The sequence below is a fragment of the Balaenoptera musculus genome, chromosome 6, assembly GCF_009873245.2.
Source record: "Balaenoptera musculus isolate JJ_BM4_2016_0621 chromosome 6, mBalMus1.pri.v3, whole genome shotgun sequence".
Taxonomy (NCBI): domain Eukaryota; kingdom Metazoa; phylum Chordata; class Mammalia; order Artiodactyla; family Balaenopteridae; genus Balaenoptera; species Balaenoptera musculus.
This window is the reverse complement of record NC_045790.1, coordinates 70,279,665-70,294,777: the sequence shown is the minus strand read 5'-3', so window position 1 is coordinate 70,294,777 and position 15,113 is coordinate 70,279,665.

Sequence of the window (15,113 nt, the reverse complement as noted above, 5' to 3'; positions counted from 1 at the left end):
GGAAAAGACCGAGAAAAACGAATACAAAACAATTAAGAAAATGGTAATAGGAACATACATATCGATAATAACCTTAAATGTAAATAGATTTAATGCTCCAACCAAAAGACATAGACTGGCTGAATGGATATAAAAACAAGACCTGTATATATGCTGTCTACAAGAGACCCACTTCAGACCTAGGGACACATACAGACTGAAAGTGAGGGGATGGAAAAAGATATTCCATGCAAATGGAATTCAAAAGAAGGCTGGAGTAGCAACTCTCATATCAGATAAAATAGACTTTCAAATAAAGACTATCACAAGAGACAAAGAAGGACACTACAAAATGATCAAGGGATCAATCCAAGAAGAAGATATAACAATTGTAAATATTTATGCACCCAACATAGGAGCACCTTAATACACCTCAATACAAATGCTAAGAGCCATAAAAGGGAAAATTGACAGTAACACAATAATAGTAGGGGACTTTAACACCCCACTTTCACCAATGGAAAGATCATCCAAAATGCAGATAAATAAGGAAACACAAGCTTTAAATGATACATTAAACAAGATGGCCTTAATTGACATTTATAGGACATTCCATCCAAAAACAACAGAATACACTTTCTTCTCAAGTGCTCATGGAACATTCTCCAGGGTAGATCATATCTTGGGTCACAAATCAAGCCTTGGTAAATTTAAGAAAATTGAAATCGTATCAAGTATCTTTTCTGACCACAATGCTATGAGACTAGATATCAATTACAGGAAACAATCTGTAAAAAATAAAAACACATGGAGGCTAAACAATACACTACTGAATAACCAAGAAATCACTGAAGAATTCAAAGAGGAAATCAAAAAATACCTAGAAACAAATGACCATGAAAACACAATGACCAAAACCTATGGTATGCAGCAAAAACAGTTCTAAGAGGGAAGTTTATAGCAATGCAGTCCTATATCAAGAAACAAGAAACATCTCAAATAAACAACCTAACCTCACACATAAAGCAATTAGAGAAAGAAGAACAAAAAAATCCCCAAAGTTAGCAGAAGGAAAGAAATCATAAAGATCAGATCAGAAATAAATGAAAAAGAAATGAAGGAAACAATAGCAAAGATCACTAAAACTATAAGCTGGTTATTTGAGAAAGTAAACAGAATTGATAAACCATTAGCCAGATTCATCAAGAAAAAAAGGGAGAAGACTCAAATCAACAGAATTAGAAATGAAAAAGGAGAAGTAACTGAGACTGCAGAAATACAAAGGATCATGAGAGATTACTACAAGCAACTATATGCCAATAAAATGGACAACCTGGAAGAAATGGACAAATTGTTAGAAAAGCACAACCATCCAAGACTGAACCAGAAAGAAAAAGAATCCAACAGCACATTAAAATGATCATACACCATGATCAAGTGGGGTTTATCCCAGGAATGCAAGGATTCTTCAGTATACACAAATCAATCAATGTGATAAACCATATTAACAAATTGAAGGAGAAAAACTATATGATTATCTCAATAGTTGCAGAAAAAGCTTTCCACAAAATTCAACACCCATTTATGATAAAAACCCTCCAGAAAATAGGCATAGAGGGAACTTACCTCAACATAATAAAGGCCATATATGACAAACCCACAGCCAACATCGTTCTCAGTGGTGAAAAACTGAAACCATTTCCTCTAAGATCAGGAACAAGGCAAGGTTGCCCCTCTCACCACTATTATTCAACATAGTTTTGGAAGTTTTAGCCACAGCAATCAGAGAAGAAAAAGTAGTAAAAGGAATCCAAATCGGAAAAGAAGAAGTACAACTGTCACTGTTTGCAGATGACATGATACTATACATAGAGAATCCTAAAGACGCTACCAGAAAACTATTAAAGCTAATCAATGAATTTGGTAAAGTAGCAGGATACAAAATTAATGCACAGAAATCTCTTGCATTCCTATACACTAATGATGAAAAATCTGAAAGAGAAATTAAGGAAACAGTCCCAATTACCCTTGCAACAAAAAGAATAAAATACCTAGGAATAAACCTACCTAAGGAGACCTGTATGCAGAAAACTATAAGACACTGATGAAAGAAATTAAAGATGATACAAACAGATGGAGAGATATACCGTGTTCTTGGATTGGAAGAATCAACATTGTGAAAATGACTATACTACCCAAAGCAATCTACAGATTCAATGCAATCCCTATCAAACTACCACTGGCATTTTTCACAGAACTAGAACAAAAAATTTCACCATTTGTATGGAAACACAAAAGACCCCGAATTGCCAAAGCAATCTTGAGAAAGAAAAACAGAGCTGGAGGAATCAGGCTCCCTGACTTCAGACTATACTACAAAGCTTCAGTAATCAAGACAGTATGGTACTGGCACAAAAAACAGAAATATAGATCTATGGAGCAGGATAGAAAGCCCAGAGATAAACCCACACACATATGGTCCCCTTATTTTTAATAAAGGAAGCAAGCATATACAATGGAGAAAAGACAGCCTCTTCAATAAGTGGTGCTGGGAAAACTGGACAGCTACATGTAAAAGAATGAAATTAGAACTCTCCCTGACACCATACACAAAAATTAACTCAAAATGGATTAAAGACCTAAATGTAAGGCCAGACACTGTAAAACTCTTAGAGGAAAACATAGGCAGAACACTCTATGACATAAATCACAGCAAGATCCTTTTTGACCCACCTCCTAGAGAAATGGAAATAAAAACAAAAATAAACAAATGGGACCTAATGAGATTTAAAAGCTTCTGCACAGCAAAGGAAACCATAAATAAGACGAAAAGACAACCCTCAGAATGGGAGAAAATATTTGCAAATGAAGCAAGTGACAAAGGACTAATCTCCAAAATATACAAGCAACTCATGTAGCTCAATATCAAAAAAACAAACCATCCAATCCAAAAATGGACAAGAGACCTAAATAGAGATTTCTCCAAAGAAGGTATACAGATGGCCAACAAACACATGAAAGGATGCTCAGCATCACTAATTATTAGAGAAATGCAAATCAAAACTACAATGAGGTATCACCTCACACCAGTCAGATTTCCATCATCAAAAATTCTACAAACAATAAATTCTGGAGAGGGTGTGGAGAAAAGGGAACCCTCTTGCACTGTTGGTGGGAATGTAAATTGATACAGCCACTATGGAGAACAGTATGGAGGTTCCTTAAAAAACTAAAAATAAACTACCATACGACCCAGCAATCCCACTACTGGGCATATACCCTGAGAAAACCACAATTCAAAAAGAGTCATGTACCCCTATGTTCATTGCAGCTCTGTTTACAATAGCCAGGACATGGAAGCAACCTAAGTGTCCATCAACAGATGAATGGATAAAGAAGATGTGGCACATATATACAATGGAATATTACTCAACCATTAAAAGAAAAGAAATTGAGTTGTTTGTAGTGAGGTGGATGGACCTAGAGTCTGTCATACAGAGTGAAGTCAGTCAGAAAGAAACAAGTACCGTATGCTAACACATATACATGGAATCTAAAAAAAATAAAATAAAGTGGTTCTGAAAAACCTAGAGGCAGGACAGGAATAAAGACACAGATGTAGAGAATGGACTTGAGGACATGGGGAGGGGAAGGGTAAGCTGGGACAAAGTGAGAGAGAGCCATGGACATATATACACTACCAAATGTAGAATAGATAGCTAGTGAGAAGCAGCCGTATAGCACAGGGAGATCAGCTTGGTGCTTTGTGACCACCTAGAGGGGTGGGTTAGGGAGGATGGGAGGGAGACGCAAGAGGGAGGAGATCTGGGGATTTTGTGTATGTATAGCTGATTCACTTTGTTATAAAGCAGAAACTAACACACCATTGTGGAGCAATTATACTCCAATAAAGATGTTAAAAATAAATAAGGGGGTAATTTTGTATAATTATTTGTTTATTAAGTAAGTGATTTCTATTATAAGGGATTAAAAACAATAGTGATAGATATTAGAATTAATTTTTTTATTGTGTTTTTAATTGGTATTACCCTGTTGGTTAAGGATGTTGAGCACCTTTCCCATGGGTTTACTGGCCATTTTGATATCCTCTTGTTTTTTTTGTTTTTTTTTAACTTTAAACGCAAAAACAAGGACATATCCAGCAGCATGACCCAGCAGTCTCACCCAAGAGAAATGAAAATATATGTCCACATAAAGATGTGTATATGAATGTTCACACCAGCTTTATTCTTAAAAATACAACCCTGGAAAAAACCGAAGTGTTCCTCAATCGATGAATGGATAAACAAATTGTGATATATTTATCCTCAACAATAAAAAGGTACAAAGTACTGATACATTCAACAACTTACATACATCTGAAAAATGTTTTTCTAAGTGAAGTCAAACATAAAACACTACATTCTTTATAATTCCACATGTATGACCTTCTAGAAAAGGTGACAGAAAGATCAGATATTAGGTGATAGGGTCAGATCAGGCACTAAGCTGCAAAGAGGCACACGGAAATTTTTTAGGGTGCTGGAAATGTTTGTGGCTTCATTATGTTGGTGGTTACATGATCATATATGATTGTTAAAATTCACCTGCAATGGGAAATTTATTGTATGTAAATTTTACCTCAATAAATGTATACAAATATATAGAATTAGAAGTTACAAAGAAGGAAGTAAGAGAAATGTTTAAAGAACAAGAGTATGTATTTTTGCAATGTATATAGAAAAGGAATATGGAAGCCACAGAATACAGTGGGGTGTAAACAAAAACTGTTTTTATTTTTCTTCAACTACTGCCTTCAAATATGCTCTCTCAATTATCCCTCACTCTCTCTTTAATTACTTCTTGAGCCTATCCTATTGTTTTCAGGCTCCTTTCATTTGTGGGAATACTTTCATTTTTATAATTTAGATGCACTTTAAATATTAAAGACCCAAGATTTTCAAATTTAATTTTGAATTTCACATTCAGTTCAACCTCTTTCCCTCTCCCTCTGCTTAGTTTTGACATGTGGCTAAGACACCCATAATAGGGAAGGGTTTAAAACCAGTATTTAACTCTATTTTCCTTCCTCACTCTGCCTCTCCCTCTCACTCTTCTGCTTTTCTCTTCTTTCTTTGATATATCGAGGTTAAGGAAGAGAAATAGGAGAAAAATGGCAAAATGATATATTATTTGACTGCTGGTTTCTTTTCTTCTACGTGGAACAGTCTTAAATGATCACCTGAGGTTTTCTCATGGGTCACACATCCCTGATGTGCAGTGCACTTTCTGCCTGATGTATTGGTACACCCTTAGCTTCTATTTCCAGGGGTCTATTCATTACTTTGTACTACTGGTATCCCCTTACCTACAGGCTACCCTCCAATGCAGAATTCTTTCACAATGGCTTACAGCCTGGCTAACCTCCATGACCTTCATTCAAACCCATGGGAAATTCACTCATCTTTGTCCCACGAATGGTGGGTGTACGTATGTTGCTTCTCACTGGTTTCCCAAATCTCTCTGCTGTTGCTCACTGTTCCAACCAACATTCTGCCTTCAAAATTCTGGTAGGAAGCAGGCACATGCCCCCAAAGTCCAGGGTTAAAGAGGAGGGCCAAACATACCATTTTTTATTAATGAATTCTCTAACTTCACTTTCTTCAGCTCAAATGACAGACCCAGTACAGCCTGACTAATTCAGCTGCTTGGCGAGCATTGAACCAGGGTATGAGATGTTTATGCAGTTACCTCCACCTCTGCAAGCACCTCTTCGAGTGAATGTAGTAGGGTGGGGAGGGGTCAAACACTTGCCTTTCTCCTCTACTAGAAAGGGAAGAGAAAAAGCATTTTCTCTCTAAGCCTGTAATTAGCTTTCCTAAAGGCTCAAGACCACTGATGAATTGGTGATCTCAGGAACATCTTTTCTACATTTGAGAAGCCCTGTAAGTCTTACTAAGCTCTGCAGTCTGGAAGCTCCTTAGCTGCTATGTAGCATTGTTTGCTATCAAGTCAGTATCCTCCCACCTTCTGTTACATTCACCCTTAGGTTTGAAGGAACAAATCTGGGAAGCATATTTCCCAGAATCCTTTGTCAGCACAGTGTGAGTCTGACTCTGCCAATAAGAGATATTCACAGGAGTTTAGGAAAACTGAAGAGAGAGAAAACCATTGTTCTCTGATGAGAGCTTCTAGGTAGGTATGGTATGTGGGTCTTGGCAGGTGGCAGATGAGAGGTTTTCAGACAGCTGCAGGCATCCTACTCCTCCTTTTGGTGCTTTAGGCAGATGGAGTCTTTGATGGCATTTTCCCTGCAATCCTTGCCCTCCCAAATTTGGTGAAAACAAACAGAGACCTTCTTGAATATTGTTCTCCCAGCCATTCTGATAGTTGTGAAGTCTGTGAAAACTCTTAAATTTCTTTCTACTCCAAATTCCTAGAGTGACTTTTTCTTTCCTGCACTATACTAATTGATGCAGCAACTCTCTTTAAAATGTAGTGGCACCTATCTCCTATTTTTCTCTGTTTAGGAACTCAACTTGAAATTCTCAGACAGTGGCATCTGGTTACATAGCCTGAGGGAAAATCAAGACTTTATAATCCTGATATCAGTTACAGACAACAAAGATATGGATAAAAAGCATCAATAGAATCAGACCAGTGTCCTGTTGTGGGCTCTGGCCGGAATATATCACTATAATAGAACCCTTTGTTTAGGGGAATGAAGATTGAATAAAAACCCTTGGGCACCCATTGGTATTTCCCACCTTAACTCAGTTGAGTTATGTATGTTAATAATACTATTTACTCAACTTTTCTTCCTCTGTAGTCATAACTAGACAGCTTAGGTAATAGGAGCGTAGCTTAGGGATAAATAAAGTGAAGGAAGCATTTTTTTCAGAGGGCTTCATGAGAAACAAGAGCATCATGCAGAATATCTGCACAATCACCTAGTTAGGAAGCATAGAATATTTGAATGTCATTCAGGGCACGTGTCACTCTGGTAGTCCGACAGCAGGCTAACGGCCCAGCATTCAGAGGAGTAGTTCTCTCCTCAGAAGCAGGCTTCTGTTGTTCTACCTGGCAGGCTCTGGTTCTTTCTGGCTGTCTTTTCCCTTATCTACCTCATTTCTCTTTCTACTCTCCTCTTTACATCATCACTTTTGCTTACTGCCTTCTTTTTTTTTGCTATATGCTGATTGTTTCCACAGAGCTCTCCCTTCAACTGGAAAAAAAGAGAAGTTAAGATTGGTTCAGTTGGTAAAGAATTTGGGAGCAGATCATGCCCTATCACCACAGTGGCTGATGATTGGCATGGAGTTAGTTGCTTTCAGTCAGTCATCAAGCCTCATCAACTTATCCGTCCAGGGAAGTAGGTCCATGAGGCAACAACCACAGCAGCTTAGGGTATGAAGCAATCTAGGGCTTATTCAGAAGGGTACTTTGGATATGGCTGACTAAAAGTTGAAAGCCAATAAATTCTCTAAGATAGAAAGCAACCACATCTCTAAAGCATCTTCTATGACAAGATTATTTAACTAGTAATCATAGAAACAAACAAGCCATAGTTCTTGATACTCAGAAAACATCAATTGCATGATGTCTCATTTATTTAAAAAGAGGCTTTTGGAAAAAAAGAAAAGAAAATGGCTAGCAAGTTTATTTGACATAATATATTAGCTGATTTCAGAAATATAAACATGTTAAAAAATAAAGGCCTTAGGATTGAATAAATATGATTATTCTGTACTAGATTTGGTTCTATATCAATCTGAACCAAAAGAGGAGACCCCATGGAAAACTGGCTCACTGTTCTTCCCACCACAGCTCCACAGATCACATCATTGGTTCCACTGGATCCAGTGAGGGGAAATGAGCAAAATGTGGTCATGGATATTGTAAAGTATAAGTCAATTAACATTTTTACAACAAATGTAAAACAATACTGTAATAGCAGATTGTCCCCTTCTATGTCATAATTCTGAAAACTTAATAAAAGGGTGTATGGTCATAGAAAACAAATTATTGCTGATTGTAGAGGACATGGAAGAACATCCATCAGTCCAACTTAACTTACATTTATCCCTACTTGTTTTTCTACACAAGTAGAAAGAATCTAAATATACGAGGACATATAGTTCTCTAAGATTATTAAATATAAGGAAAATACAATATTGAACTAAATTAAGAGTTATAAACCACAAATTTAAGACATTCCAACAAAAGCTTGTTTTTCTTTTTGCATGGTCACTATTGTAAAATAAAAAAATAATAACAATCTAGTGAAAGACTCTGAAATGTCTTGATTCAACATAAGGAGCCTTGGGAAGTTTTCTTCTTCTGTCACTTTAAAAGGTGGTCATTAGTAGGTCAGGCCCCTCTCTGCTGGAGCCCAGTGTAAGCTTTCTGTCTGTAGTTAAAATGACCATGCCTATTCCACACTTCTACTTCTTGACTTTTGTCCCTTCTCTTCCTTGGCAGTCAAAACAGAAAAACCTAGAGAAAGTTTTGCTCATGCCTTTAGACCTCTGTATGTTAGAAAATGTTTATTTTTATAAGTAAACAATGCGACATTTATAAGCAATTACTAATGGTTATTATGTAAAGCGATTCATATGCTGACTAGCTTTATATCACCTCCTTTAAAACTCTTCTTATTTATATTTTGGATCTAACAATTAAAAATTGCTTTTTAATAAGGGTAGTAGCAACAGTAATATAACATTTATGGAGAGCTTCTTATATGACAAACACTATGATAAGAAATTTACAAGTATTATTCCTTTACACAGAAGAGGGAGCTAAGACTTAGAGATTTATGTAAATTGCATGTGATCATTCAGATAATAAGTGAGAGAGCTAGGTTCTGAATATAAAAAAGACTGACTCTAAGCTGTCATTCTGTGTCATACACACTTTTCTAACAAAGTACCAGATTTGGTTGTTTTGGTTCATTGCTTGTCTATCTTGGTAAAAGTTACTATTATTTGTAAGAAATTGTACTTTGGAAAATATCCCAACCAAATATGTCCAATTTTTAATAGTTCTACTTTAAAATACAATTGATCATTTTTAGGTTAACTAAATGTAAATTATTTATTCAGACTCTTTTCTGTTTTTAGTAAGTAGCACACAAGATATTGAGTATTCATTTGTTTTCTATTTCCAAAGCACATATTGAAAATAATATTATATAAGGAACATTAGCTGCGCATCGTTCCTTTCATAACATGCATTTCTCTTTTTACCCATAGTAGATTTTCAAGAAATGTTTCTTAAAATAAAACCCAACTTTTTTTTCTGCTGGTCTTAAATTTCTGAATAAAGTTGCCAATGATTATTAAAATCTCATTATTGTAACAATAATTTCAACAATCTACATTCTTTGGTACCTTAATAAGCACACATAGGGCTTCCCTGGTGGCACAGTGGTTAAGAATCTGCCTGCCAATGCAGGGCACACAGGTTCGAGCCCTGGTCTGGGAAGATCTCACATACTGTGGAGCAAATAAGCCCGTGCACCACAACTACTGAGCCTGTGCTCTAGAGCCCACAAGCCACGACTACTGAGCCCGTGAGCCTAGAGCCCGTGCTCCGCAACAAGAGAAGCCACCGCAATGAGAAGCTCGTGCACCACAACGAAGAGTAGTCCCCGCTCACCGCAACTAGAGAAAGCCCGCACATAGCAATCAAGATCCAATGCAGCCAAAAATAAATAAATAAAAATTTTTAAAAAGCACAAAAATAAATAAATAAATAAAAAATAAAAAGCACATATGTTATTTGATTCAGTTAAAATATTTATTAATATCCCTCTCTTCAGTTGTCTCCCCTGCTCCTCTACCTTCCTGACATAAAATATATTTTTTATTGTTTTTATATTTATATTTTCTCATATTTTATCTTTCACTCTAGTGGTGGTCTCAATGAGCCCAAACAATCTGAAATCATACTTATAAATGATAATAGCAACGTAGTGCCCACATTATGCTTTTTACTATGGTATGTTCTAAGATTAAAGAAACTAAGAAGTTATTTATACACATCAATTTTTTTCTTTTCTATACATTTATTTCATTTTATTTTGAGATAGTTCAGGTCTACAGAATAGTTGATAAATAACACAATAAAACATACTCCTTATACAGATTCATCACTTGTAAAAACCTTGTCACAGTTGCTCCTATTTTTCCATCTTTCTTTCTCCTTTCTTTCTTTTTCTCTTTTCCCTTTTTCTTCCTTCCTTCTTTCCTTTTCTTTCTTTCCTCTTTTGTTCTTTCTTTCTCTCTTGCTTTCTTTTCTTCTCCTCCTCCTCCCATCCCCACCCCACCTCCTCCTTTTCTTTCTTCTCTCTCTCTCCCCTCTCCCACACTCCCCCACCAAAAGACACTAGTAGGCTGAGGCAGTATAACCCTTCACATCTAAATACTTTAGCATGCTTCTTCTTAAAGCAAGGGCATTCTCCTACAAAACCATATCAATACTACCTAAGAAAACCAACACTAATTTAATAGCATTGACCAAATACAGATCATCCTCAAATGTCCTCAGTTGTTCCCAAAATGTCCTTTATAGGGGATGGTTGTTTTTTCAATTCAGGGACCAAGCAAGGTTTACATAGTACATTTGGCTGCTATGTGTCTTAAGTCACCTCCCTCATTTCTTCATTGTATTTATTTATTAGAATGGTGTGGTCAAATAGCCCTGCAGATCATCCTATACCCAGATTCTTCTGACTGCTTCCTCAGAATAAAACTCAGGTGACAGTTGTGAAAGCAACTTCAAACCACCAAGATTATGATGTGCCCTTGGGAGGCATATCAAGTGAGGCCATCTCACCATTGACAATGCCAATTTTAACCACTTGACTAAGATAGTGACAGCCAGACCTCTCCATTTTAAAAGCATACTTTCTGATTCAATCCTTCCCTTCACTCAGTAGCTTTCAAAACACTCATTGTTGATCAAGTCTGCATCTATTGTTTTGCTAGAGTGGTAGTCAGTTTTCATTATTCCCCTTGTTTTTATTACCTGGCATTCTTCCTTAAAGGAGAGCTTTCTTTTTTTGTTTTTTTCTTTCTGGCCAGGAAGGTGTTCTACATTCTCTTTGAACTTTCCTTGTCCTGTAAATCCACTATTTTTCTCCATGAGATCTGACTTCTTTTTAGAGGGAAATGTCTTTTGTAATGGGAGTTAAATGTGCTCTTTGCTTTTGAAATGTCACTATTTCTGTGTAGTTTCAATGTACAGGGCAAGAAAACGTATGTGTGGTGTTTGTTTCTTAAGGTTTTTTTACCTTTCCTTTAAAAAATGCATCAAATATTCTGTGAGAACAATATAACATTATTTACACAAAACTTTTTAGAAGTTCCTTTACAAAGATGGTATACTTAAGGAAGTATCTTCCCTAATATGTTAATAATTGACTAATAGCATTTAAAAAAATGATAAATCCATGGGTGATAACTGAATCCAAATACTAACATTGTCCATTTGAACCTGAAATGCTTAGGATGTCTTGCCAGTAACAAATGATTTCACATACAATATTAAACATGCCCTTCCATTAAGCATTTGTCTTTAAAAGCAAATTCATACTCACCGCATCGTCTCTCACTCTCTGCTCTAATTTAATTCAGACTACTTATGATTATTGTGAGCAATTATTTCTTAACAATTTCTTTCTAAATCCCATATGGTAATGATTAAAACTTGAAAGCTTTAAAATAAAAAAAATGCAAAAAGAAATATTTTAAATAAGTTTAAGAAGCCTGCTTTGGGCTCTGGTTGTCTCTTTATACTCCATCAGGCCCCCATGCAAAGTTCCCCCATGGACTCATTTCCTTCTCAAATGAGTGAAAAATTCTTTTTATTCCCTTCAGCTCCTCTTGAAAAGAAAGGCTTTATTTAAAATAATTGATTTATTTTTGAGGCTACAAAATGCTGATGTTTAGACACGCATTCGACACAAGTGATGTATTATTCCTAACTTATATTTCAGTTGTTTATAAGCTGATAAGTTTTGAATCATTCCAACTGTCATTTCACCTTTACTCTGTTGCCTCATATTCTAATGTGAAATCTTTCAAGGTGGGAGGCCTGAAGCTGCAAGGAACATTTATCATAAAAAATTTAAAACCATAACATACAACCTATTGATTCAGTTGATTTTCAAAAATTGTGCTCTTCATGAAACTGCCTCGGGGTGTAAGCTCAGAATTAAAATAACAATTATAAAATCCCCAAGCTGAGTAAAACCAAGCAGTCTAGTTGAAAATATTTATACAAATCCATTTTCCCCAGAAAAGCATGGAAAATGAAAAAACATAGAAGTAAAAAAAAAAATTCTATTTTAAAGAATTAACTTTTCAGAATGAAGTTCAATTAGTTAACTCTTTTAAAGCATATATCTCCCATAAAACAGAAAGGGAGGAAACTGATGAAAGACAAAAATGGATGGAAACCTTGCTACAGATCCTGATGGTTTCTATAGCGGCTGCAATCTTCCTACAAGGAATTTGAATTTTCTCACTTCAGGGTTGCAAGGAATGACAATGATCTTAAAGGAATTGCACGCTGTTTCCATTTTAAAACTTGGCTAGCTAATTAGGCAAACTTATAGTTGTATTAAATGTGCATCTGTTACTATGCTCTGTCTTTAATGTTGGGTGCAAATATTTCAGGATCCAGTGATTGGTAACTACTTGGATTGGATTCTAAATTTGTAAATGAGAAGCTTTGATTGTGTCGAAAACATATGAGTTATTTTTAATTGGAAAGCTTAAAATGATGTTTATTTTAAAAATTAAAATAGATATATTCTATTTTTGTTAGAATAATTTTTCTAACCATATATAACTACAAATATTGACATTTTGTGGAAAATTATTAAGTTATGAAAATAAATAGAACTAGTGCTAGGTATGATGAGGTTTACAAATAGTTCCATTTAAGATTTAAGAAAATGTTTATAAAAGTACTGCACAAATTTATTATTTTCTCCTTTTACTATTAAGATCTAGTTTAATAATATTACTATAAATATAATATATATCTTTTTAGCCTTGAAGTTGTTTAAAGTTTTACTTGTGGTCTCATATTTGTAAATGATCAGCTTTTGTAAATATTTGAAAATAATGTTTTTCTAAATTTTTTTTATTTTTTTAAATAGTAATTCTTTTTTATAAATTTATTTATTTATTTTTGGCTGTGTTGGGTCTTCGTTTCTGTGCGAGGGCTTTCTCTAGTTGTGGCAAGTGGGGACCACTCTTCATCGCGGTGCGCGGGCCTCTCACTATCGCGGCCTCTCTTGTTGCGGAGCACAGGCTCCAGACGCGCAGGCTCAGTAATTGTGGTTCACGGGCCCAGTTGCTCCGCAGCATGTGGGATCTTCCCAGACCAGGGCTCGAACCCGTGTCCCCTGCATTGGCAGGCAGATTCTCAACCACTGCACCACCAAGGAAGCCCTTCTAAATTTTTAGAAGATATATTTCAAAGCATGACTATTAGTATAACATTACTAATTTCATTATTTAAGGAATTCTACATTTTGTCAATGATCAGTCATGGTATGAGTTATAAGTATTTCCAGAGATTGGGTTTCAGCATCAATTCCTAACTCTCATCCTTATAATAAAAAACCCAGAAATATTAAAAATCAATAATATTTTGACCCATCATTGAACAAAGATCACAGGGCAAGCTGAAACCCCCAAATTTAGAGAAACATTCACATCCAGAAAGACTTAGCTCCAGAGATTTGCTTACCTGGAGAACAAAATATGAGAATCCTTAAACTAGTAGGAACATTTAAATGGTAATCTGGAGGAACTGCTGGAGGCAGAGTGCAGGCTAGCTTGAAAGTGAGAAACTCTTGGGGACTGCAATCATAAGAGGGCCCCACACTTATTCATACCTTTACTCCAGGAACCCACCAAATTCTCCTGGTGAGAACATGAGAAGGATTCCTTGATGGTGCTAGCTGGGAAATTGGGAGAATAGCCATCTTGAAACCCATCCAGAATCTTAACAAATGCTTAATATCTAGGGAAAAAGGATTCATAAGGAGACAATTCTGAAAACTTTTCCCAGTTGAAGGAAGGGAATGTAGAGGCACGGAATATACAAGATGAATCATTGAGTGTTTTGTCATGCCAAAATGTAAGACAGTACTCAAAAAAAAAAACAAAACAGTGGGGATATGTCAAAGGTCACAGGAACCAACTGAAAAAACTCTCAATGGTTCTAAACTGGACCAATTTGAGCAATAAAATAAATATGGTAGATTTGGATTCTAGCCCAAAGTATAAAATAAACATCCTTTTGCTGGACTGATGTAAATAAATGATTAAACAAAAAGATACATGAGAAAGAGAGACAAATCTCCAATGCAGAAGATTTACAAATAAATTATGTAGCTACTGTCTTCCCAAGGAGGTGAAGGATAAAGTCTCACCCCTCATGTGTGACCCTGATCAACATGGGTTTGAACTGCACAATTCCAATTATACATGGATTTTTTTCAATAGTAAATACTATGGTTCTACATGATCCAAAGTTGGTTGAATTCTTGGATGCAGAACCATAGATAAGGAGGAACTGCTGATATGGAGGAACCACAAATACAGAGGGCCAACTGTAAGTTATAGGCAGATTTTCGACTGTGCTAAGGACCAGCGGCTCTTATCCCCACATTATTCAAGAGTTAACTGTAGTAACTTCCTACTAATGAGTATATCATGGAAAGAAAGAAGAAAAGTTTCAAGTGGGAAAAAAACCTAACAAACACTACCTCTGCCAGGAAAAAAAGATTAATATCAGGAATAAAGTCATGTTAATAGCATGTACCCTTGATATGATGTGATGAGAATGGCAATTTACATCTTTGGTCTTCCTTACCAAATCCATAAACACTGTGGAACCATGAGAAAAACATAAAACAAGCCCAAACTGAAGGACATTTTATGATATACTTGATGACTACTCCTCAAAACTCTCAAAGTAATCAAATAAAAAAGGAAAGTCTAAGAAACTCTCATAATCTAGAGAAGCCTGAGGAAACTAAATATAATGTGATATCCTGGATGCAGTCATGGAGCAGAGAAAGGACATGAGGCAAAAACTAAGGAAATTTG